We start from the raw sequence: 25,805 nt of genomic DNA on the forward strand, positions 1-25,805 counted from the left end.
ATGAAGATTTGCTGGGAAGGCATGACGTAGGGCAGACAGGAGACGCAGGGGGAGATGTGACAGACAAATTAATTCAGCAATTTGACAAGTCACTGTGTTGTGGTTTCAAAGACAGAGCACACTGACAGAGAGTCGAAACGTGGCTACAATGCCAAAGTAACCATGGGAACAGAACCTGTCATCAATTTCCATCTTTTCCTGGTTTGCTGTGCTGCAGAGGCTGAGTTTACTTTGGATCATACAGTTTGATGTTCTGACTCATGTGGGTCATTTCAATGCAACACAATCATCTTTCCCTTTTCAGCATTTTTTAAACAACTGTAATTGTGGAAAACACGCACTTTCTCAACCACTGAGTGGACAATTACAGAAGTTTATTCCTGCAAAACCAGATCTGTTGAATCAACAGTTGTTCTTGCTAATAGCTGGTAATTATCTGGAAGTCAGTCAGATGCGTAGTGTCGTAAAACGCTCAGAGAAAAGTGTTTATAGATGCTCGGGCCACTGCACTATTGCCCTTGTTGTCTCAAGTGGTCTTCCTCAACATTTTTTTAAAAACTGAGCAGCTACTTCTCTCTAAAAATGTCTGTGCGTGACTAGCAGCAGATGTTGAGTGGGCAGTAATGTGATGTCTGGTCTCATAAAGCTCTCTGCAGGCCTAGAAGACCAAGACATCGGTTACAAAGGGGCAAAAGGGCAAAACCATCAAATTATGTTTAGGCACCGCTCTGCAATAGTGCTCATTTAATTACAAGGTGTGCAATAAATCAAAGTCTGAATGAGGCACTCAGGTGATATATTGGTTAGAAACTGGTCCACGATGCGAATTCATGGCTAAAGCCCTGTGCATTCACAGAGACAGGGTCAACATCCACTCTTTGCTGCATAACAAGCCGTGCATATGATGCTTTTTTTCTCAATCACAGTGAAGGTGATCATACGTGGGTGAACATGATTTCCACTCCCACAGTTACATGGATGTAAACACTACTTCAATCACTTCAACTCCTCCAGAGAGACACATTTGGCAGTGTTTACAGGTAGGACGATGGTTGTGGATTGTTTCTGTGAAGCTTCTTTGGCAATTCATAGAGGTAGGCTGATAGCAGGTCCCTGTGTATGGGAGGAGACACATGGTGGTCCGTCCTCTCTGGGACAACAGATGGGTGAGCACAGACAGAAGAGAAAATTAATATCAGTACAACTCAATTTTTAACTCAAGAGCGAAAGTTGATTGTTTGAGAGAAAACGTGCTTTGTTATCTTGATATAATTAGATAATTAACTTGTTAACATGATCAAACATTAGGTTGATCACTCTTATTACTCATGTTCATCAGATGTTATCTGCACAACTTCAGCGGCTGAGTTGAGCTGATAATGTCTGGTGAACTTAAAAATGTTGTTGCCTTGGATGGTCAACCTCTCAGTTCTGGCTTGTGTTGAAGCTGCAGCAGACTTAACTTCCCATTATCTCCTTGACGTACTCTTTGGTTATGTAGCTGTTTTCTTGAGATAATTACTTCATTAACTGGAGATGTCTTTTGATTGCTAGAGATACCACGATAATTTACCCTGAAATCACAAGATAAAAATCTGTATTATCTCTAGATGAATGGTTGAAAAGTGATATACAGAAACAGTGTTTAATTGTCGAGTTTCTTGGTAGCTCTTGTGACCACAAACAGGACTTCTCCTTGTCCCTGCTACTCTTTAATTGCATTTTCACTCTTTTCATCACCTTCAAAAACAATCACCTTAAAATGATATGTTGTAATGTATACATGGGTATACAGCCTGTGGTTGCAACTGATAAAGAAACCTATAGGTTTGTTGCAACCACAGGCTGTATAAAACATGGACAGGACACCTGCTATCCCAAGTGAAGCAAGAACTTTAAGAGCTCCCTCTGGTGCCTGGCTGCAGTATAGGTTTGTAAGCCCGCCCTCTCCATTTTAACAGAAGCATCATGGGTCAAACAAGGAAATGAAAATACATGTCAGATAAAATTTTCCAAATATGGTCTCTAAAGTTATAGTTAGTTGTTATCAGAGCTGTCACGGTATCAGATTTTCACCTAGCTAACTAGCTGGTAACTGAGTCTTTTTCTGCTGCTTTGTCTTCCTTTCCTTCGTTTTTTGGCGGGTCGCTACCAGCGTCTAAGTAATGACTAGTTACTTAGTGCTTATTTTTAGCGTTATATCAAGGTTTCACTTTTTCAAAAAGGCAGTTATCGTCATTACCGGTAAATTGCGAAAGCCCTGATTCTTATTGTGCTGATTTATGTTCAAGTGTTTATTTATCAGAAAAGCAGATGTTTCAGTCTTGTATAAACTGATTAAACTAAACCACACACACAGGAAAACAAATAAGTGTTGCTGTGAATTGTTTTTGTTATTGTTATGTATGTCGTCATTAAAGTGCTTTAATATGATATAAATATTACAAACCAATTAATGTCGATGTTTCAATCACACACTTAAGTAGTAAGGCAGATTAGTCTCTCCCCTGCAGGTTTCAGGCTGTCGGCCTTGTTGAGTGAATCACAGATCACACAGTCTGTTTATAAACATGCTGTTCAGCAGCACTTTTCAATCTAATTACTTGTTACTGCCGTATCGGCCACACCTCTGAAAAAATACAATAAAGTCTTTGGTTCACAGTAGCACAGTCTAATTTAGTGAGATGGGTAGCAGATGTTGCTCTGTTCAGACAGATCAAATTCTGAACGGGAATTAGGATTGAAAGATTAAGTATTGAACGGCGATGAAGTCCGGCATCTAATTAATCCAACAAATCATCTGAAGAAGAGACACAAAAACCATTACAGACTTTATGACATTTCAACATGAGGAGAGAATATTCTTGCTACCAGACCATGTTTGTAAAATAGATCCTTTTTCAACAATACTTTTGCTTTGGCTACAGACTGATACACAGTACCAATCTTCTACCCACATCTCTGTGATTATTAAGCAATTAAATCAAGTCTTTGTAAGGTAACACGAGACCAGACTTCAATGTAAGTTAAATTTGTTAAACAAAATACAAAAAGATTCATTCACAAACATACTTTTTTAGTGGTGTACACGTGTCATTTTGTGTTCCATTACCTCTCCTGGCCTGTTCATTTGTTCCAAGAAGGTCTCAGTTTTACTGTAAGAAACACAGAGGCTTCACTGTCTGACTTCAGTGGTATGAGCCTTAAAAGAAAACCCAAGTCCTTGTGATTTCTGAGCAATGAACAGGTCTTAAGTTTGCCAAAGTAACAACAACATGATGCCGATTTGTAAGAGGTTAAGATGCAAGCTTTGTCAGATCTGTCCTCAAGAGAAAAAGAACATTTTTGAAATGCTTGTTTGTTGCTGTAAGGTTGGCTCTATCATTTCTGGTGCATTCAAGGTCACGCATCAACAGATTTGTTTCTCAAGTTAAAGTTTTTGTTCTGCAAAAGTTTGTTAGCTGCACTTTTGTGAAGATGTGTGTTCACAAAGACAAATAAATCATTTTCACATTAGCATCTGTGGGTGCAGGGATGTTCTTACAGCAGTGTGTGCTTTCCACCTGCTTTGTTTGTCCACACTAACTATTTTTCCTGCATACTGCATACACCAAAACCTGCTCATACGTGATTGGTCAATACTACTTGGACTACAAATGTTCTACAAACAGAAAGCAGGACACTTCCTGTATTGAAATCCAGATCCTTCCATACAGACTAAACAAAAAAAGCATCTTGATAAAACATCTTTAAAATCAGGAGGAAGTGTAGTTTCAGAGGAAGCCTTTCAAATGCTGAAAGAAACAAGTCAGGAATTAAAATTTCAACACTTTACCAGTGAAATGAAAGAATTTTAATAAATAATGCACATTAATGTATTCACATTGTGGTCCATATGATTTTAGTGCTACCATCAACCATAGAAAAATTGGCTTTGCAAGTGTGAATACCTCAAAACAGCTGACAGTGTAGCTCTTTCTGTGCAGGCTGAGTAGCTCCTTCTTCATGCCTACAAGCTAAATTGCTGCCTCTGCGGTCGCATTACTAATAAAGCACATGTAGATGTAAATATAGAACTTAACTAGAGCAGCATAGGATCCACTTAATTGTCATCTAGACCCAGTCAAGCTGTTATCTGTGTAATATTCATTAAAAGTATTGAACTATGTGTCCCTTATCACAAGAAGACTGCTTTCTATCATGAGTTCATGAAGTCAAAAATAAAGTAGGGTGCCTCTTTAAGTCGTATGCCTCTAACATTTGTTTCTTTCAGGTTGCTATAAATTAACTAATCTCACCTTTTCTACCCTGGTAGGTTGTAGTTAAGTAAGCTTGTAAACCTTTTTCTGCCTCACAGATGAAACTGAGTGTTATTTTACGTTCAGCATAAAAAGTGAGATTTTAAAGAGATGCACTTTCGACACTCGCACAGCCTTTATATGGTTTTTCACATTAAGTTGTCTTTAATCTCTACACCACTGTTAAATTCAAGTTGTTACAGGATATTAGGATCCATCTAATGCAACAGCATTTTTAAGACTTATAATCAAATTACCTAAACACATTTCCTATGGGTCAGTTGAGCAAAACGAGTTTAGTTTGTAATTTAGATTGCAAATTGGGGAATAGATTGCCAGCAGCTACCATTATCAAGGGAAACAACGTGGTAATTTTCACGCTCGACTGCACAACTGGCAGGCATCTGCATCTGCGGTTGGTAAGTGATTGTAGGCGTTTCATTAAGTCACTGTTGAGGAGCACATGTGAGAAAAGCCTGCGGGGGCACGAGATGGAGGAGGTTGGTCTGGAGGTGGTGCGCTGTGACTGACAGCGATGAGCAAAGATAACAACGGTTTTCATTTGGAGGAAACAGCTCGAAGCTTGTGTTTACACAAGTTATAAAACTGTGCTTAATGTACCAAGACCGTAGTTAGAAATCTATATGAGGAATAAACATCAGGGAAAGTGTGATGGCTTAAAGTAATGGATCAGTATATTATGAAGGAACAGGGGTACTTGCAGAGGGTTATTCATGCGTCAGTCAGTTATCTGCAATTATTTGAAAATATTTAAGATCATCAGATATATGAAAAAATAATAATAATACACTCAATGGAAAATATCAATATCTTGGTATGGCTGTTGGTCACAATAGTGACCGGGGCGGTGATTGGCCTTGTGGTTTAAGCATGCATGCATGCCATGTACTGAGACCATAATCCTCATCACAGCGGTTGCTGTTTGGACTCCTGGCCACAAACCTTTGCTCTGTCTCTCCTGACTCTCTACTGACCACATTTCCTGTCTTTCATCAGCTGCCTTATCTAATTAAGGCACAAAAAAGACTTTATAAAACAAAAAACTGACCAGACCAATCAAAACATCACCATTCTGACATACAAGAACACTATTGTTGCAATATTCATTTTTATATAAATGTACATCAAACAACTACCCTCTTTAAATGATATGTGAATATGGGTTCATACTGACATAAAGGTATGAACCACTGAAACTTAAACACAGAATCAAACTGTGAAGAAGTATTCATGTACTATCTGCAGCTATAGCAGCTTTTTGAGGATACTCTTATTCAAGCTCAGTAGCTCAGGATGTTGTAAGAGAATCTCAGGCTATCTGTACAGAAGTTGTTAAAATTTTGAGTCTAGACCAAAGTGGAGGGCTGACCAACACTGACAACCCCTGGAGACATGCTGCATGGCTAAAAACAAACAGTTTTACCCAATGTTAGGTGACTTAAAATGCATACAAATTCATATTTAGACTGATCAGTGAACTGATAGTAAAAATAAAAAAATAAAAATGCAACCACCAATATATGTCAGATGCTTTTGCGTTTTCTTGTCCTACATTTGCAGCCTATTAAAGTCAGCAGTCAAGATGTGTTCCCAAGACTGCAAGCAGCCCTAACTTTGACATTTTGGACTCCAAACCATTCGTTCTGTGAGAAAGTTGTGGGGCTAAGAGATTAGATAAGAGCTGCTGTCTGTTTCTATCACTGTCACAGAAAAACATCTAAACTTATAGATTATTTGGCTGCTGGCATGGAAGTAATTGGCACTAACCCAGTTTTTCCATGGCTTCCACTGTCTCTTATCATGCTATATAATTTGTATACTGGTTATGTAACTCCATGAATGAACAGTGTATTTGGACAACTTAGAGGTCCTTTAACTGTGTATGATTGAGAGCAGCAGTGAACATGTAACATTTGGTTTTGTTGGGTTGAGTAAACCTTTGAGTCAGGTAGGACAGTTACCTATAAGTCTTGTTGGGAGTGAACCAGAGTTTTATCCTGACATTAATGATGTCTCTTGACCCGCACCTCTATTTGTGTCCTGCCTTTAATTCACTGTGACAGTCTGGCATGGTATAATGTGACTGGCTGGGTTGCCCATGTGCTTTCCATACAGCCCCTCTTCCCCTCAGACACAAATATAAACAAACACAACACCTGAAGCTTGGCTTGTCATTCTACAGCGAACATGTCTAATGAGTAAACGACACAAAAACAGTGACAGCATGGCTCAGTTTTGGGCTTTGTAGAAAGCATTCTGCTTAAATGAACAGCAACAGACGAGCAGATGTGCAAGTTTTCTTCCCACAGAAAAGTGCTGACAGAGAGCTCGGTGGCAGGCCCGAAATAAGCACAGCGTGTGTTATGTCCCCGGCGTACATTGTGCTGCACATACCGCCGTTCCTGGCCTGAATATTTATAGTCCATCTTGTGTTCATCTGTGTATGTTTGCACACGTGTGTGTGACTGGGAAAGCCAGTGTGGATCTGAGAGCCCTGCAGGGGTGTGAGGCAAGAAGCAGCAAGAGGCAGAAAATCCCTGCTGCCTTTGGATTAGTGTCAGAAAGCAGGAAGCCAGGCAGCGTGCTACATGTGCATGTGCACCCTTCTAAAGTCAGTCTCTGCAGGATTATTTCATTTATTTTATTATTCTGTTGAGGTTTAGAGCAGTCTCCCCTGATTTAGAAGCTACCTTTATATATTACTTTAAATTGTCTGTTTTATCACCGACAATGAAATGAAACCTACCAAGGAATTGATGCAAGTCATTTAATCAGATTATTAATTGCATAAATAACAGTGACTTGTGGAATTCGAAGTACATCTGTTGCCTTTTTTGAAGACACAGAGAAAACAAAATGCATTTCATAAGCTTTGTTACTCTTGAAAAAAACTGCACCCTTTGATTTTAAACCTTCATGAAAGGTCGGTAAACATTTGTGTCCCTCCGCCGCCCACCAAAGAGCAGCACATGCACAGATTTTGTGGGTCATGATTGTTCATCATGTGACCTCTCGTTCTCCAAGAAGTTGCCCAAACATAGATAACAAATAATGTCTGTAAGCCCCTGCAGAAGGACAGTCAAAGTCATGGGTCTTAAAATGCCATCTGAAAAACCTCCCTGTTTCTTGGACAGCACTGAAGCATCCTTTGAAAAATTGAAACAGGTAAACTGTCTGTGCAGCTCGCTCTCCTGCTTTGATGTTGATAGTTTTGAGCGCTTGTGACACACAGATCAGAGGAAGATTTAGGAGAGAGTATTAACAAACACTTTGGTGTCAGAGAGGATATTCTCAAGGGAGACAGAGCTTAAGTGCAAACTGTCATAATCGCATAGCTTTAGTTAAAATAAAATTAAAGGCTGAAGGGTGAGCTTGCAGTTTTCTACCTGTAGCAGCCCCGGAGGATTTTTTGGAAGGGTTTTGTGCCAAGCCAAATATCAAGGTGTATGTGAAATTAAAGCGGAGCCTAAATGACACAGTAATGATATCAAAAGCTTGTAGCCAGTGACCATTGACAAAAGTTGTCCCTGGCTGCAGGATGACATCTTAAGGAAAAATGACTTACACCGTGCCCTGCCAGAGTGTGAAGGTCCGACTATCAACTCTGAATCACATTACCTCTGACACTCAGACAAGGTACCTAAACAATCCACTTACTTCAGGTGAGAACTTAAATCCCGTCTGGAGACTTTGCTGCTACAGTAAGAGAAGGATGAGTTTGCCATCATTTGATATTAAGATGTTCTAAACTGGATATCACAACTTAGCTAAAGCAGGCAGGTTGTTTTAAAGCACCCTGAATGAAAACACACAATTAGCAGAAACTTTGAGCTCCCTAGTGATCTCTTTCTACTCCATCCTTCCATCCTCTTTCACTCGAGAAATGTACATATAACATGAGCGACAGGAATAAGAAGTATTAGGGTACCTGAGAAAAATGTGTTTCAAACAGTAGAATCAGTGATGGCTGAGATGTAACTGAACACCCTACAGACAATAAGATGAGATTCATGATGCTGGTATGATGATTAAGGCTGGGTATTGACTCTCACAATTGCTGCTAGTAGTGGACACTGTCAGCGTCTGTCTCTACCTTTACGTCAGTGTTTCTGTGACGCAGCATGGCCTTTGTGTTTATATTCTATAGCCATGCTCAGTCTCTGGAAATACGTGTGTAGTAGTGTGACATTAGTGTGAAACGGAGAAAATTGCAGCGACTGTCACAAATGTTTTCTTCTTCTTTTACTATTTAATGCAGTTTGCATTCTTCTTCTTCAATGCTCTATAGCCACCGTATGGCGAGAATACCGTATTACAACCAGGCAATGGTAAAAAGATGAAAAATGTTACTTTTAAAATGAGAAAATATTCGAAGTAACTTTTCAACTTTTAAAAAAAGTGAATGAATATTCGAATATTCGAAAATCATTGCCCATTCCTAATAAATACGCTTTTATATTGATTCAATAATGAAAATAGAAGACAGAATGTATATTCGATTGTAATGTGAATTAAATAATAAATGTTATTGTTTTGTGATTGTTGTATTTTATAGGACGCAAAGCAGCAACAACAACATCATGATATCTGCATTATATATGGGCCGACCTGTTTTTTAGTGATCTTCAGTACATTTGCATTGACATCAACCGTTAAAAAGACTATTGGTGGACCCCTCGTGGTGTTTCTGTATGATTTGGCATAGAAACAGCTGATTAAAATGAGAAAATAACTCACATGAATTTTGGCTGAGAACAGTGCAGGGCTCATAACCATATTGCCAGAGCAAGCAGATTCCATAATAGTTAAGAAATAAACCCCCCAAAAAAGTTCTTTGTAGACACAATCTGTCTGGAATAGAAAGTTGTTCTCTACACTAAAACAAATTAAGCAGCACACACACACTCCTAGGACATTATGTTAGATTAACGTGGCCATAACCCAAGATGTGAAAAGGGAGATTTGCCTGCCATTTAGAAAAGATTTACAACCTCAGAGGTTGCAGGAGGCTGCAGGGTTGACGCTCAGGCAATGCTAACAAGTAATGAGGAGCTGTTATGTCTCATTTCCCAACTCCATTCAGCAGTGAAAGTATTTACAGCCAATGTCCTCACCTATATGCCCTCTTGAGGCGCTTGTTCCAGTCTGACGTACGAACATTTACTGCTCTGTCCATGTGGAAACTTTTTTTTTTTTGGCTTCACGGATCTCTGAAGGGGCAAGGTGGAATAAATCTCTGTGCAGCTTCATGTCTGAAATGAAAGCTGTGTAAAGGTTTGGTTCTGCTGAATACACCTCAGTCTTTGTGACACTGTGGAGATGAATAAGCCTTATCTTCACTCACGTTAAACCCCAAACATACAATTATACTGTAAACATGATGCACTCAATCAGCTGTTTGTATATCAGCAGCCTTGTCGAAGTGGGACAGAGAAAATATTACTTCATTCGTCTTCTGTGTTGCATCACTGAGGTCACATTATGCACAGCTGTGGCTATTTATACAAGCTATATTGCCGTTAATTAATCACACATTGTAAGCAGTGATTTCTTAATCAACGCTCTTATAATTCCTTCTAAGCCTGGTGGATCTCTGCAGTACGCTCCAGCTCATTTCTTATGCTGAACTATCAGATGTTGACTATAAAGGAGCATGAGTAATCTGGTAATCTTGCATTGATCAACGTTGGCATGAAGCAAAAGTGCAACCATTCAAGACTTCAGCTCAGTTTATGCCTCAAGGACACAATAACCACTATAGTTTAAGAACCTAAATGGTACCATAAAGAAATGTTTATCATCAATGGATAACTGAGACTCAACTGCCTTTTTGTTTTACTCCATTCTTTCAGTCTGACATTGATGGTATTGGCCAATATCCTGCTGGAACGTGGTGCTATTGTGTTGTGTATTTTTTATTCCTACCGATTAAGTTTCCATCGTCATGACATTGAAAATCTTTATGTTAATCTGTAAAATGTGTAGGGTTTGTTGTACAGAGTCAAATGGTGTCATAACTAAAACCTCAAGTAGCCGAGTGTTGGCTCTACAGCGTTAAAGAGAACTCCAAAAATCAGGTGAAATAACTGTTGAGTCATTTGGATTTATTAACTCCATCAACCCCCTGCAGTTGTTTTAATAATATTTTGTGCTTTGGGGCTGTTAAACTCCTCATCATAAAATCATACCTGCAGATTCTGTCTCATCTGGTTGCTTCCTGCAAACATTATAATGGTTTTAAAAGCAGTCCCATGAAGAAAGAAAGGAAACAGCTTCTAGGCTTTTAAATTGTGAGTAGTAAAAGCTTCTGGGCCTCAGGTGGTTTTGTAGATCTGAACAGGTTTAACCTTGTGCTGCCACTGGCTTTGCCTTGAGGGGCCAAACCCTTAAAGAGATGGACAGAGAGATAGATAGCGTTCTGAATGAGGGGCTGGAAATTACAAGAGACATGACTTACAGACTGTTAAGTCCCAAATGATTATTGCATTGATTATCCTGTTTAAGACTATTTCCCTGTATTGTTTGGGTATCTATCCTCACTAGTGCTGACTATACTCAAACAATGAACATCAGAAGATCTCTGAGGAGATCATCACTGGTTGGCTCTGAAGAGAAACTGTCCCTTGAATTTGGGTTGGATCGCATTAAGTTGGTCCAGGTTAGGTAACTAGAACATTAACAGCAAAGGCCTGGAAATGCTCAAAGTCATTTTTAATAATGTATCATTATTAACTTAATTAGTTTCATAAAGGAACAAAAGGAACAACCTGCAGGGGGTGATGGAGTTTTATCATGACATGAGTTTCTTTAAAGGCCCTGTGAGGAGTTTTTAACTGATGAAACAGTGTCACTCTTACATTGACGCCTCTTCATGACCTACATAGTAAAGTGAGAGTATCAGCGACAACAAAGGTTACTCCTTTAGACTGAATTTTAGTGCCTGTGTTTGAGTTGGATTTTCCGTGCAAAAAGCCAAGTCAATATTTGGCACTCACCCGGAATTGGCTATGTTTAGAACTGTGCTGGTAACGTTCAGCAGAGAGACTTAAGTTAGAAAGCATGAAGAGTCTTTTTTCTTTATGCCTGTGTGTAAATGCTCCACTGCTCATTTAGGAAAACTGTTGGCATATGTACATTACTTAGACATTAATTGGGATACTGGAGCACACATTATGACAGTGGTGGGGCTGTGACAGGTGATATTGCAACAGCTTATCTGGTCACCTTTTGAAAGCTAACTAACTGTAATAAATCCGAGTTTATGGTTTTTAATTTTACGTAGCTACAAATCAATACTTTACTTCATTACTCTGCATCCTGCAAAAGAGTTGTCTAGAACAAAGAGAAGTATTAAAAAGAAGATCTGTTTCCATTAATTTGCTTCCACAACATCATGAGCCACATCTTCATGATGGTGCGTGATGGTGCTCATGGGAAATGTAGTCTTCATTCTGGAACAACTATACCAGTTTCATCGAAAGCGGTCACCAGAATCAGAGAAGTTCCTCACAGTGCCTTTAATATGGATGTGATTAGGGACAAAAATATGCACCAGCCAGGGACAATGTTGGCTGCCCAAGCATCTGCCACCATGGCAGACTGAATGGTTTTTGCACTCATAAATAATATGAAAAAACTATTGGATTAGAAATAGTCAGGGAGTAAAGTTAGATGATTTATTCATTAGTTCTACAGTCAGATGACAAACTCAGTGTCTATAAGGAAATGGTAGATAAACATTGAGAGGCTTCTATAAAAGTGCAGTCAGTGGCCTGCTTTAGTAACAGGTAAGGAAAAAAATGATCTTGAATGTGATTTCTAAGTATAGCAGGATGATTATATCAGTGTTTATATGCTATCAAAACCATTCTGTCCACTCTGGCAACCAAAAATACGATTCTGGCAACTATTTCTAAAAATCCCCTGAGGCTGTCAGGCCCTGCTCGGTTTCCATTAATCATCATCAGGAAACTCATCGCAGCAAAGCCCCTCACACAGAAAATGACTCACTCTAATATTGCAGCCTCCCATTAAAAAGGAATTTAGCTTAATTTGTTGTCATGATATCTGCTTGCAATATCACAGCAAAAGGTGCCTTTTTACTATTTGTAATGCATGGAAATAACAGCTCACCACAGCAGAGGTATTCTGAGGCTAAAAACAGTTGCAAATGGCCTAAAGCCGGTTTTCATTTTATACGGCTGGAACACTGAGGTCACATTTTCTGCACACCTGACCTGTGCATAGTCTCAGAATAAAATCAGCTCTAGGGTGATAAAGTTTCCTTAATTTGTATCAAGATTATCCGTTTTAAGGGAGAAACATTTATATAAAGAAGAATTCATGAAAACATTTAACTGTTTTGTTATGATAGTAATATTACAGTTCAAAGATGCAAATTTACTGAAGCACAAACTGAATGTAGTGCCATTTTCTTTTTTTCAACACAGGTATTCAGTTTGATACAGGAAAAAGGACCCCTCACTTCTCTTCCTAAAATCTTATTTTTGTAGGTAATATTAACATACCCTAGACATTGACAAACAGCTGGAGGATCAGCAGCGACAGTGCAGTTTAGGCTCTAAAGCTTGGTCCTGGTTTACATTGCTATTATGGGAATGTCAGATCTAAATGCAGTTCTTGATTAAATCATCTGTTATCAAAATATTTAGAGTTTTAAATGATGAAGATGTAACTTAATAAAGTTGAGGCACTGGGGCTGTGTTGGATGATACATTACTTTACACATTCACACAAATAAATTTAAGGCTTCAAAATGTTCAATACTTTGATACTTTTGAATTCCGGTTATGCCCTTAAGAACTTATCAAGCCCACATCTCAGCACAAAAGTACAGGAAAGGTGCTGGATTTAGTTTGCTTGCAGATTAGGTTTCACTTCTCCCTGCCTGCTGTGTGTGTGTGTGTGTGTGTGTGTGTGTGTGTGTGTGTGTGTGTGTGTGTGCGTGCGTGCGTGCGTGCGTGCGTGCGTGCGTGCGTGCGTGCGTGCGTGCGTGCGTGTGTGTGTGTATCTGCTCTGCCCTCCGTCACTGCTACTACACCACCAACTCTCCTGTCACTCACAACTTAGCATCAAACAAAAACACTCATGTTACATTTATATCTGTTTCAGTCAGACTGACAGCAGAGGAGAGAGAGCAATGTCATCTGGTCCCTGTATGTTTTTTTATCAGTCCCAACCAAGCGGCTACCTCTGGTCTCAAACTAGAAAGCCCATGCGTAAGGGTTATAAACTGCAATTCATCCAGAATTCGCTTGAGGCTGGCTGCAGAAACACCAGAAACCACATAAAAACCAATTCAAAAAAGACGATCTTTACAGCATTGATAAACATGTTTACAGCCTAGCTCAAAAAACGGCTTGGGTCTACATACCTAATTTCTCTATCGCCACACACTGTACGGGGGGTGAATTTTTTTCTAACACGACGGTTCAGAAGATATTAAGATTACAAGTTTTTGCCCAAATAAGGGGCACCATGCCTGGTTTAGTTCTTTATGTTTATGAAAAATCTTGCTTATTTTGTCTTTCATTAACAGTATGTCATGTTGGTCTGTGTTCAGTGACTTTTTCTGTATCAGCACTATGTGGAGGTTGTAAATCAAAAATAACAAAATATCCACTTTGGATGCCCAGGAGTTCCTTTTTTGATGCCACGAAACAGATATCATTTCACTATCGTGTCAAAGTTTAACATTTTTGTATCGTGACATCTCTAATTAGTATTTCTCCCTCATTGAAAAAAAGTACAAAGATGCAACCTGTAATACAAGCATGCATGGAGCAGAAAGCAAAAGCTTGGGAAACAGACAAAGTTGATAACCCGTTATCTCTGACTGGGGAGTTTTGTTTTGTGCAGAAAGCCTGGGTGTATCCGACTTGCTTTGTAGTTCACCTCTCTGTCCTCATGTGGCTGGAGCAAGAACATCAACATCTCAACTCAAGTCAGTGTCTATGCAGGTGGTGTAGTATGTTGTCCCGGTAAAGCCCTGTTTCCCTCTGGCTATAGGTTGCCTATTTCACACTGTACAGTACACACACACTGACACACGCGCACACGCAAAGGAGCATCTTTTATGTCAACTCCTGAGAAAAAGGAACTGAGTGCAAAACACTACCATCCTTTACTTTAAATAACTTCCCTTGTTTCCCTCTCTCTCTGTGACATTTTAGACTCAGTGTTAAATAACTGGAAGGTCACAGACGCTGAATAATATCAAAGAGAGCCACTCAGCTCGCATGGCTTCACCTTATCGCTGCATTTCAGTCATTCAAATGTCTCTGACACTCTGTATAGTCCAAATTTATCTGATACTTGATATTGAATGCTTCAGAGTAAGTTTCCCCTTGTCAATACAGGTACAGGGTACTCAAAGGTAAACACACACAAACACACTACCTGTATATTTACTGAAGTAGCTCTCCACTCAAAGAAGCTACTGAAATGTAACAAGCACAGGTTCAGCTCCAAATTCTTAATGAGGGAATTAGATAAGAAACACTCAGTATGTAGGTTGTAATTGCCTTGTGCCTGCTGCAGCTCTGATTGCATGCAGAATGTCTTCAACTCCAGGGAGACTATGTGGAAATTCTCAAATTATTGAGGTGGAGAATTATACAACAGCTGCTCAGTTAAAAGAGGACGCTTGTCTCTAATAGTCTGCATCTTAATAAGCACAAATAGCTATGACACAGAACAGTTATTCTGTGAAATGTTCTGCCCTACAGGGGGGAGCCAGAATAACATAAACACTTCATGAAGGGAGGAATTTAAATTTGAGCAAAATCAGCATCCCAAACAGCTACAGAGGAGGGGAATAGAGTTGCGTTTTTCTCTTTTTTGTATCTTTATGCTCCGCTTCTCTGGTTTCTTTTACCAGAGAAGAACTTGTTAACATTGGACAGTCCTCTGCCGAACTTTTTACACCGGTTTTCATTGAACCTTTAAGTTACACAGAGATTCTTGCTGGTGGAGCCGCAGCTCTCTATGGTCTTTGCCGGAGACGCCGGCGCCGGGGCAAGCGAGCAGGCGTGCTCGTCAGACTGAGACAGCGGGGGTTACGCAGTGCGCTCCCGTCCATTCACCTGGCGAATGTCCGCTCCCTGGCAAACAAGATGGATGAACTGCTGCTCCTCAACTCAAGAAACACGGACTTTTGCAGATCCGCCGCCCTGTGTTTCACTGAAACCTGGCTCAGTGAACACATCCCAGACAGCTCGCTGCACTTACCGGACTTTCAGCTCCACAGAGCGGACCGCGTAAAGGAACTCTCTGGGAAGGCGAGAGGAGGCGGAATCTGTTTCTACATAAACGAAGGTTGGTGTACAGATACCACAGTGTTGAAGAAGTCATGCAGTCCAAATCTGGAGACTCTTTTCATAAACTGCAAACCCTTCTATTCGCCGCGGGAGTTCTCCTCCTTTATTCTGGTCGGCGTCTACATCCCACCTCAGGCCTGCGTAACGGAGGCGTTACAGCACCTGGCTGACCAGATTACAGACGTGGAGAAAAAACATCCTGACTCTCTGCTCATCATTCTCGGGGATTTTAACAGAGCAAATTTAACCCACGAACTACCTAAATACAGACAACATATTAAGTGTCCCACCAGGGAGTCTAACACTCTGGACCACTGCTACACAGTAATAAAGGACTCATATCGCTCTGTCCCCCGTGCAGCTTTAGGACTATCTGATCACTGTCTGATTCATCTCATCCCGACCTACAGGCAGAAGTTAAAAACGGCTAAGCCTGTAGTTAGGACTGTGAAGAAGTGGACGGAGGAGTCAAAGCAGGAGTTACAAGCCTGCTTTGATTGCACTGATTGGAGTGTTTTTGAAGCTGCATCAGGAAACCTCAATGAACTCACTGACACTGTGACTTCATACATCAACTTCTGTGAGGACATGTGTGTGCAGACCAGGACCTTCCGCACATACAACAACAATAAGCCCTGGTTCACACCTCAACTGAGGAAGCTGCGTCAGGCCAAAGAAGAGGCCTACAGGAGTGGGGACCGGGACCTGTTCAAGCAGGCCAGAAACAAACTGACGAGAGGGATCAAGGTAGCTAAGAGGAGCTACACTGAGAAGTTAAAACAGAGCTTCTCTGCCAACGACCCCTCAGAAGTTTGGAGAGGCCTGCGTGAAGTTACAAGCTACAGGAGACCCTCCCCCCACCCTGAAGGTAACAAAAGACTAGCTGACGACCTGAACAGCTTCTACTGCAGGTTTTCACACCCCACACCCGAACACTCTGATTTACCTGGCCCCCCCACAAGCCCCTCCCCACCCCCCTCTGACCCCCCACCTGCGCTGACGATCTGTGAAGATGAGGTAATCCAGCTCTTCCAGAGACAAAAGACCAAGAAGGCTCCAGGACCAGACGGCGTGTCCCCCTCCTGCCTGAGAGTCTGTGCTGAGCAGCTGGCCCCCATCTTCACAAAGATCTTCAACACATCGCTGGAGCTGTGTGAAGTGCCCTCATGCTTCAAAAGCTCCACCATCATCCCAGTCCCAAAGAAACCCACCATCACAGGACTCAATGACTACAGGCCCGTCGCCCTGACATCTGTGGTCATGAAGTCCTTCGAGAGACTAGTGTTGAGCCACCTGAAAGACATCACAGGCCCCCTGCTGGACCCCCTGCAGTTTGCCTATCGGGCAAACAGGTCGGTGGAGGATGCAGTCAATATGGGTCTGAACTACATCCTGCATCACCTGGACTCCCCCAGGACCTACGCTAGGATCCTGTTTGTGGACTTCAGCTCTGCGTTCAATACCATCATACCAGACATCCTGCACCAGAAACTCACCCAGCTCACAGTGCCGGCCTCCATCTGTCAGTGGATCACCAACTTCCTGACGGACAGGAGACAGCAGGTGAGGCTGGGGAGCATCAAATCCAGCACCCGGACCATCAGCACTGGCGCCCCCCAGGGATGTGTTCTCTCCCCACTGCTCTTCTCCCTCTACACCAATGACTGCACCTCAGGAGACCCCTCGGTGAAACTCCTTAAGTTTGCAGATGACACCACCGTCATCGGTCTCATCCAGGACGGAGACGAGTCTGCTTACAGACAGGAGGTGGAACAGCTGGCTCTCTGGTGTAGTCAGAACCATCTGGAGCTGAACCCGCTCAAGACGGTAGAGATGACAGTGGACTTCAGGAGAAGCCCCCCCCCACTCCCCCCCCTCACCATCCTGAACAGCACTGTGTCTACTGTGGACTCTTTCAGGTTCCTGGGATCCACTATTTCCCGGGACCTGAGGTGGACCTCCCACATAGACACAATCAGAAAAAAGGCCCAGCAGAGGATGTACTTCCTGCGTCAGCTCAGGAAGTTCAACCTGCCCCAGGAGCTGCTGATCATGTTCTACACCTCCATCATCCAGTCTGTTCTGTGTACCTCCATCACTGTCTGGTTTGGCTCTGCAACCAAACTAGACAAACACAGACTGCAGCGGACTATAAGGACTGCAGAGAAAATCATCGGTGTCGACCTGCCCCCCATCCAGGACTTGTACCGGTCCCGGGCCAGGAAACGGGCAGGGAGCATTACCGCTGACCCCTCACACCCTGGACACAAATTCTTCAAACTCCTCCCCTCCGGCAGGCGCTACAGATCACTGTGCGCCAAAACAACCCGCCATAAGAACAGTTTCTTCCCCCAGGCTGTCACTCTGATGAACACTAAACCATAACAGTGTCATACCTGTCAGATAAATACTCTCTGTAAATATACATGTAGATATACAATGCAACAATTCTCAAGCAGAATTCCATATTTCTATTTTTTGTATTATTTAACTTCTATTTTATAATGTAAAACTACCTCTGCAACTCACCACTGCACTTTATCATATTATTTTAGCCTGTACATATTAGTCAAGCCTATTTGTTGTTTCTTTGTATTTATAGCTAAGGTTATTGTTATTATATTTTCATTTTATTTTTTATTGTAGTTCTTATTCTTATTCTTATTCTTATGCCTTGTACAAAGAGAGCACAGTTTACCAAAGTCAAATTCCTTGTGTGTTCAAGCATACTTGGCGAATAAAGCTGATTCTGATTCTGATTCTGATTCTGATTCTGAATATTAGGCCACTTAGCTGCAGTTGTCAACATTTTTTATGCTGCTCACGTCCGTCATGTCGCTGTTTGTTTCGTTCAAACTTGGGACCTGTGTTTTTGTTTGTCACTGCAGCTTTTACAGTTTTAGTTAGAGGTTGTCATGATGATCCAGACTTTTTAATCCTAGATGAAGTACTTTTTGTTTTTCTTTTGGATCAGTACACCTGTAGGTAAAGCACAGGGGATGTAGCCTGCTGGGTGCTCTGCTTTCACTGCCAACATTGTTAACTTTTTTATTTCTGTATATTAATCGTCTTTATAGCAGTTTTACAGTTCTCATTAAGTTACTCACGGTACATTTTACATCTACCCCTCTTGCACCTTTTACTTTTTGAGACATTTTGTTCTGTTATCAAAAGTTGTATGATTTCAGATTAGAGACCAAATAAGTGACAATGTTTTCAAAACTAATAACCTGATTCAGAAATTTTTTCTCTCCTTTGCTTTTTCTTTCTCATTTATATTTTTGTCCCTACAGCCATCATAAACCAGAGTTTCTCTAACACCAGCTTACACCAAATAATGTTACAGAATCAGTGTTATTACTAGGTTTATGTATCTACTTGTTATCAATCATAAGTGGTTAGGTTAAGGTTTGGTTAAGTTTGGGCAAAAGCTTTTTGATTAAAGATCATTTCACAGAGTAACTGTTCTGTGTAACAGCTGATTTTCTAAGTTTAAGTTTTACTTCATTGTATGAGTTATAGTTATACATAAGGTTATACAGATATGTTGATCACACTTTAAATTAAACCTAAGCTGCAGAGACAAGCAGCAGCTTCACGTGTTTAAGAAGAAACACATTCCCATGAATTCTAACATAGTTACTTCTGGATGAGTGCCGAAAATCCGGTTTCATGAAAATTCCATTTCCAATTCCATTTCCATGGCCTACATTTATCACCTAGGCTTTGAAGAGACATAAGTGTAAGAGTGAAGCTATTTCAGAACCAGTTGAAAACTGCACAGAGTGCCTTTATCTTCTATCTATTTATTTATTTATTTGTTGGTATATCTTTAATTTGTGTATTTCCATGGGATATCTATATTTCAAATATTGATATCTAGTGGTTATTTCACATAAGAATTTTTTATGTAGATTTAAAATATAATATAAAGCATTGTATTGTTTTAATTCTGTTATCAACAGTGGATGCTGTCCTGTTGTTTTGTATTATGTGAGTATTTTTTGACCTTGGTGGTGAACTGATGCACATGATTGATTGCACTTGTAGGGATTAATGAAGTGGTATTAAAGTGAACTGCATTTTGTGTTTGTGTGTGTTTTCCTGCGTGCGCGTGTGTGTGTGTGCGCGTGCGTGCATGTGAGAAATTCTTCCCTTTCGTCTATAATCATATCATCCCAAATCATCATATGCAGAAAAATTTATGAGGCAGGATGTCATATAAAGCCCCGTGCCCTCCCTCAGTGTTAATGTGTGAAGTGCATTGATGTTTGAGATCAGATGCTGCTTGTTCCAAAGACACCAGATCGCAATAACCTAGAAGCCTGCATTCTAAACTGATATTATTATTATTATTATTCTTTACCAGACAATTATCAACTGTGTAAATGAGAAACAAAGTAAATCTAATCAAGCGTTGGGATTGTTTTGAGGTTGCTCTACCATCTACCACATTAGTAGACTCATCATGCAAGCTTCTGCTTTAAAGCCAAACTTTGGAAGATCTCAACTCAAGGAGAATAAAGCTCACTTGGTTTGAGCAAAAACACCAAATAAGTAATCAAAATGAAGAACAGGATGTCATCAAATGTAGGACCAGCTAGTGGTGGGTGGCTGGACTACAGCTTATAGGCACAACGTATGGCCAGCATTTCAGGCCTACAGTAAAATAACATTACCAATAATTTGTTTAACCGACAAGTAATAGCGCCTATTAGCTAGGATGACAACATTGACTAAAAGCCCACATCCCTGAACCACATCTCACAACTTTTAACACTCCCTTAGGCTGAGCGCAACTACGGAACCAGCATGACGAAAACAGCTGGCACTAGAAAGAGCTTAACAGCTGCACAGACTTTGTTCTACGCAATGGATACTCAGGAAGAGTGTCTAAACCTTTTTCCCAATGAAAGACCGAAAACAGACTGAACGCAGGTTTTACAGAAATATGGGAACAGGGGAACAAAAGGGTGAAAGTACACCGTGAAGCTACATTATTTGTTGATAACCAAACCTGCATGTAATTATTATTCTAATGTGCATGTGATTAAAGTACCTCAGACCTATCTCCTCCTTAAAGGTGACATATCATGCAAAATGGACTTTTTAATGGTTCTCTACCTTAAATATGTGTCCCTGGCATGTCTACAAACCCCCTGAGAATGAAAAAAATCCATTCTGCCCCTGTTCTGATTTCTCCACCTTTCTGTAAATGTGTGCTGAAACGAGCCGTTTCAGACTTCCGTGTTTTTATTACGTAACAACAATATCCGGTCTGTCACGGAGTCAGAGCTCGGAGCTTGTTCAGCCCATAGACTGTATAAAATACAACTCAACTTCTCCGTTTTTCATTCCCTGCACAAATGTGTGGTAACAAGGAGCTTAGGAGGGAGGTCTGTCTTAATAAACACAAAGGTCGGTTTTACTCCCCACGTCTGCAGATTTGAAGATCTAGTGGATGATTTTTATTTATCATGGAAAAGTGCTAGCGCTAGTTAGCATAGCTACATAGCTACATGTCGTAGCTGTAGCTGTGTACCAAGACACACGTCTACATACTGACAAATAAAACAACAAGGAACACTGAATCTGTGACCAATCCTTCAGAAAAGGTCCCGCTGCCTTTCTGGCAGAGGTCGGTTTTACTCCCCACGTCTGCAGATTTGAAGATCTAGTGGATGATTTTTATTTGTCATGGATAAGTGCTAGCGCTAATTAGCATAGACACATAGCTACATGTTCAAAGCTGTAGCTGTAGCTGTGTATCAAGACACACATCGACATACTGACAAATAAAACAACAAGAAACACTAAATCTGTGACCAATCCTTCAGAAAGGTCCTGCTGTCTTTCTGGTAGAGGTCAGTTTTACTCCCCACGCCTGCAGATTTGAGGATCTAGTGGATGATTTTTATTTATCATGGATAAGTGCTAGCGCTAGTTAGCATAGCCACATAGCTACATGTTCGTAGCTGTGTACCAAGACACACGCTTACATACTGATAAATAAAACAACAAGAAACACTAAATCTGAGACCAATCGTTCAGAAAGGTCCTGCTACAGGCGCCTCTCCGTCAGGATCAGATTCTGGATCAGATTCAGAGGGTTGAAGTAACGTGATCTCTGAGCAGCCGTGTATATTCAGCCAACATGTAAACATTAGATCAACGTACTGGAGAGCCGAGGCACATCCACTTCCTGAGGGGGCGTGGTCAGAGAGAAAACAGAGTGTTCTGAGGAGGACTGAAGAAGAGGGATTTTCAGGCATGCCAAAATCTGATTTCAAAGTGTTTTTTTGAGCATAAACTTTAAAAACATGTTTTAGGGACCTCTTAGACCAATATATATTGATGAAAAAAGCGTGATATGTCACCTTTAAGTGCTTTAGAAGGGTCTCCTGCCTAATGACCCTGATCATTATATTAGTTGGATGCATCTCTCTAAACCTCTGGGGTGGAATAAGAATATATGAATGTGTAGTTTTTCATTTGGGCATATAGCTCCGTGTTCAGGATGCTGTTTTCTCAACACTGATGCCTTTTCTGTTTCTCTCTGCTTTGCAGTGCTGCCAGTAACAAGGAGAGGGAGTTTCCCCCACATATCTGGAAACTGCAGACAACAAGCAAAACAATGTAACTCGTCGTCTTGAGCACAACAGGAGACAGATAAAAGCAACAACTGAACAGGACTCGGCATTAGGACGAGTGGGGACGAGGGCTCCTGTGTGACATCAGTAAACAAACAAACTCTGGAAGGGTTAAGACTGGAGTTGAAAAATGAGTAAGTCGTGGCCCAAAATGATTGCCTTAATTACTACACATAAACAGATGTATGAAGCGATGAAACTAAGAGACTTATAAAAGTACAAAGATGTTTTATTTACATGTGAAAAAAGTGTCTTGTAAGGAACAGATGTGAATATTTTACTATGATAGAGATAATGTTTGGTTGTAACGTCGACATAATGTTTTAGTTGGGTCGGCTTTGTAGGTGTCATTGGTTCCTAAATGGTGAGTTTGCTCTCTGCTCATGTGCAGGCAGCAGTGCGACTTAATCTATTTTTATCTTGTTTCATATTGTCAACCAAACAAGGCTGGCCTGAGTTGCTCACTCAAACGCTGGCAACAAACTCTTAAATTCATATCGTGTCATAACACATGAAAATCCTCATTCAGAATGTGTATAGAGGGGGTGGGAGAGATATATAAGACCTATATTGACTGGCTCAATGCTACACACTGAAATACATCAGAAGAATATCCTCTTACATTAAGATCCACTTACACTGAAGCAAAGATGTCAGGCACATAAACACCGTCATGAATATCTGCCACACTCACTTTCTATCACAGAAAAACAGCAGACGAAACTTGCTGGGCTCTCACCGCCCCCCAAGAATCATCTGCGTAGAGACAAAATACCTTAGGTTTTTTTCTCAGATGCAAATTTAGAGCTGACCAGCTGCTTTGTTGATATGTTTTCACTTTGAATTTAACTGTATGCAAAAGTAACATGGACGTGTGTTCTATATTTTTTTAAACCTAGCCTTGATAATTACATAACCAAAGGTGAAACCCTGAGTTTATTGTATGTTGTGGACTTCTGGAAAATGTTGTGAAATAGATGCACACTGAATAGGAAAAAAATGTACATAGCAGACATTTATACTTGTGTGTCCTAAGACGTGTTGCAGATAGAGTAATTTGAGACTTTTTACTTTCTTTGACTGTTATGACCATCCACCATTATCATCTGTGTTTGTCCTCACTGATTCTATCATGTTGCTCATATTGTTGCGAATGCTGCTCCAATATTCTTCATTGTCGGGTATTTGGCAGTATTTTTCTTCTTCTTTTTGTTCTTTTTTTTTTTGTTTTTAAAACTGGCCATTAAAAATCCACAGTCATTTTTTGGCACACCTAAACATTAAGTTGCTGATGTTGCTTGTGCTGCTTTGTCCTTCAGATTTTGTTACCTCTCTTGGATTTGCAATTTTGCTCGTTAGTGACGTAAAAAGAAATATCCACTGACATGCCAGTCTTGTTTAATTTTTTTAGATGCATTAACTTCCATAAATTAATAAATGTCTATGAAAAAGCGTCCTTTACATGCTGACTGCACTTAACAGCAAAAACTTGGACGTTTTCTTTCTCTATTACGGAAAATCCAAAGTTCACATTCTTTCTCTTTTTCCCAAAAATCATATCTGTAATTACCTCAATAACAGAATCCCTCAGGAGAGCTGTTTACTGAATTTTACAGATATTTCTTTGTTTCAGGAAAACTTGTAACCGCAAGTCAGCCACAATATTTTTAAAATAGATGTCAAAAGTTGACTTTGGAAATCCTTATGGAGAGTATGCTTTTACTGGCAGAGTGGATACAAATTAAGTTCTTCTCTTCTGAAGTTCAAAAGTCTTACCAGAAATAAAGCCAAGTTTGGGGATTTTCAATCTGCAATGTGGTTTCTTTAAAAAGACTTTCATATCAGTGGGGAAAGGCAGCAAAGAAGGATTAATCCAAATGAAACAGAACACTGAGGAACTGAATGACAGTCAAGTAAAACGCCAGGTTGTAGCCATCACTTTCATGTTTGTTGAGGGAACAAAGCTTTAAGATGTTGGTTCGAGAAGACGAGTAATCGAGGAGAATAAATATCACATCGTTTTCTCTATTCTATTGTTTGGTAATTCGCCACTGTGAGATTAAATATCAACATTGTAATGCTCCATCAAGGATTTGTAGAATTATTGCATAATGCATGATAAAAGTTGGAAATGTAACACCTGATAATGTGAGGATTGAAGTTACGCCAATGTAAAGCAAACAGATATGACTTTTGTAGTAACAGAAAAGGTCTTGATAGCAATGAAACATAGGGCTACAGCCAACGGTCCACTTAGCCCAGCAAACAGACTCTTATCAGCTTCTGCTCATCATCTCAATATTTAAAGCTCATCAATGTAAAGTTTTATATCAGGACCTCTGGGATTTAAATCAAGTAGTGCTGTATCTTTTATTTCCTGTGGTGATAACATGGATGCATGAAGTTACTAAAATGAACATTTGTTTTCTTCAGTGTTTTCTTTATAGCATAAATTGAAAATGCAAAATAAAACATGTTATTCTGACAGCTTTAAAGGTGTGAGATACAGATTGTGTCACCTTAACAGCTTAGCCAACTAGCTTATTCCTTTTTTGTGTCTAAGGTAAACTAAACTAAACTAAGCTAACCAGCAGCTGACTGTAGCAGCATACTTACTTTTCTGACATAAGAGGGATATGGATCTTCTTACCTGACTCATTCGGGCTTATGTTCTATTTCCCTAAAATGCAGACTCATTGTTATGGAGCTAGACTAAATAAAGATGTGAACTGTCAGTGAAGATCTATTTTCAAAAGTGATTTTTATCAATCTAATCTTGTCAGATTATCTGCCCAAAGCATGAGCTGCTCCAAATCTGATTGAAGAAGGCAGCAGAGGCCTGAGTTCTGGCCTAAAGTTTTAACCTGAGATCTGTCAGGTGAAGACTGCCTTTAGCTGTCAGACTGAATGTTGGCACATTTGAAGATCTGAGACGTTTCTAGCCCAGATGCTGAATTATCAAACAGCCAGTGGTGGCCCTGAAGCTGCACTGCAACAATAGTGATAAATATGCTTGAGACAAATTAATCTACCCGGTGATATGTTGAGCTACAGCTGGGTATTATCACAGAGCAGTACAAAAGAGGCTAAGCCTAAGACTAACATGCCCACAGGTTAATGGAGACAACAAGAACCGGATCAGCATGAGAAGTGAGCCTCCGGGCCTCCACATCCAATCAAGCAGAACAAACAAGCACCAGAGGACGCTGCAAAAAATAGTCTCTAACCCATTTCCTCAATCTATGAATTAAAACTATTTATTTGGTTAGAGGCTGCAATTATGTCAAGTTGCACTGATAGGGTGTCCTCGCTTAAATACGCTGTCATCAGGAGATCAGCTGCGGCCCAGAGGAGAGAGGTGTACTTTAACATTTGAAGCAACAAGATAATAAAGGCCGATGGGCGGATTTTGATGTAGATTGATTTTTACAGGGGGAAAAAAAATGTATCCACATGTGTGATCTCAATAATAGGGGTCATAATCCACTGTTATCCAC

At 40.4% G+C, this 25,805-nt stretch overlaps 1 protein-coding gene across 1 annotated transcript in view; it reads left to right on the forward strand.

Annotated features, from left to right (window-relative positions):
- kcna4 (potassium voltage-gated channel, shaker-related subfamily, member 4) overlaps positions 1 to 23,483 on the forward strand; it is a 70,097-nt gene extending 46,614 nt beyond the window's left edge. Inside the window, exon 2 of the mRNA XM_034680869.1 lies at positions 22,226 to 23,483. The gene's annotated coding sequence lies outside the window, so the exon portion shown is untranslated. The remainder of the gene's footprint in view (positions 1 to 22,225) is intronic.
- Positions 23,484 to 25,805: the final 2,322 nt, after the last annotated feature.

This window comes from Notolabrus celidotus, chromosome 3, assembly GCF_009762535.1.
Source record: "Notolabrus celidotus isolate fNotCel1 chromosome 3, fNotCel1.pri, whole genome shotgun sequence".
Classification (NCBI taxonomy): Eukaryota; Metazoa; Chordata; class Actinopteri; order Labriformes; family Labridae; genus Notolabrus; species Notolabrus celidotus.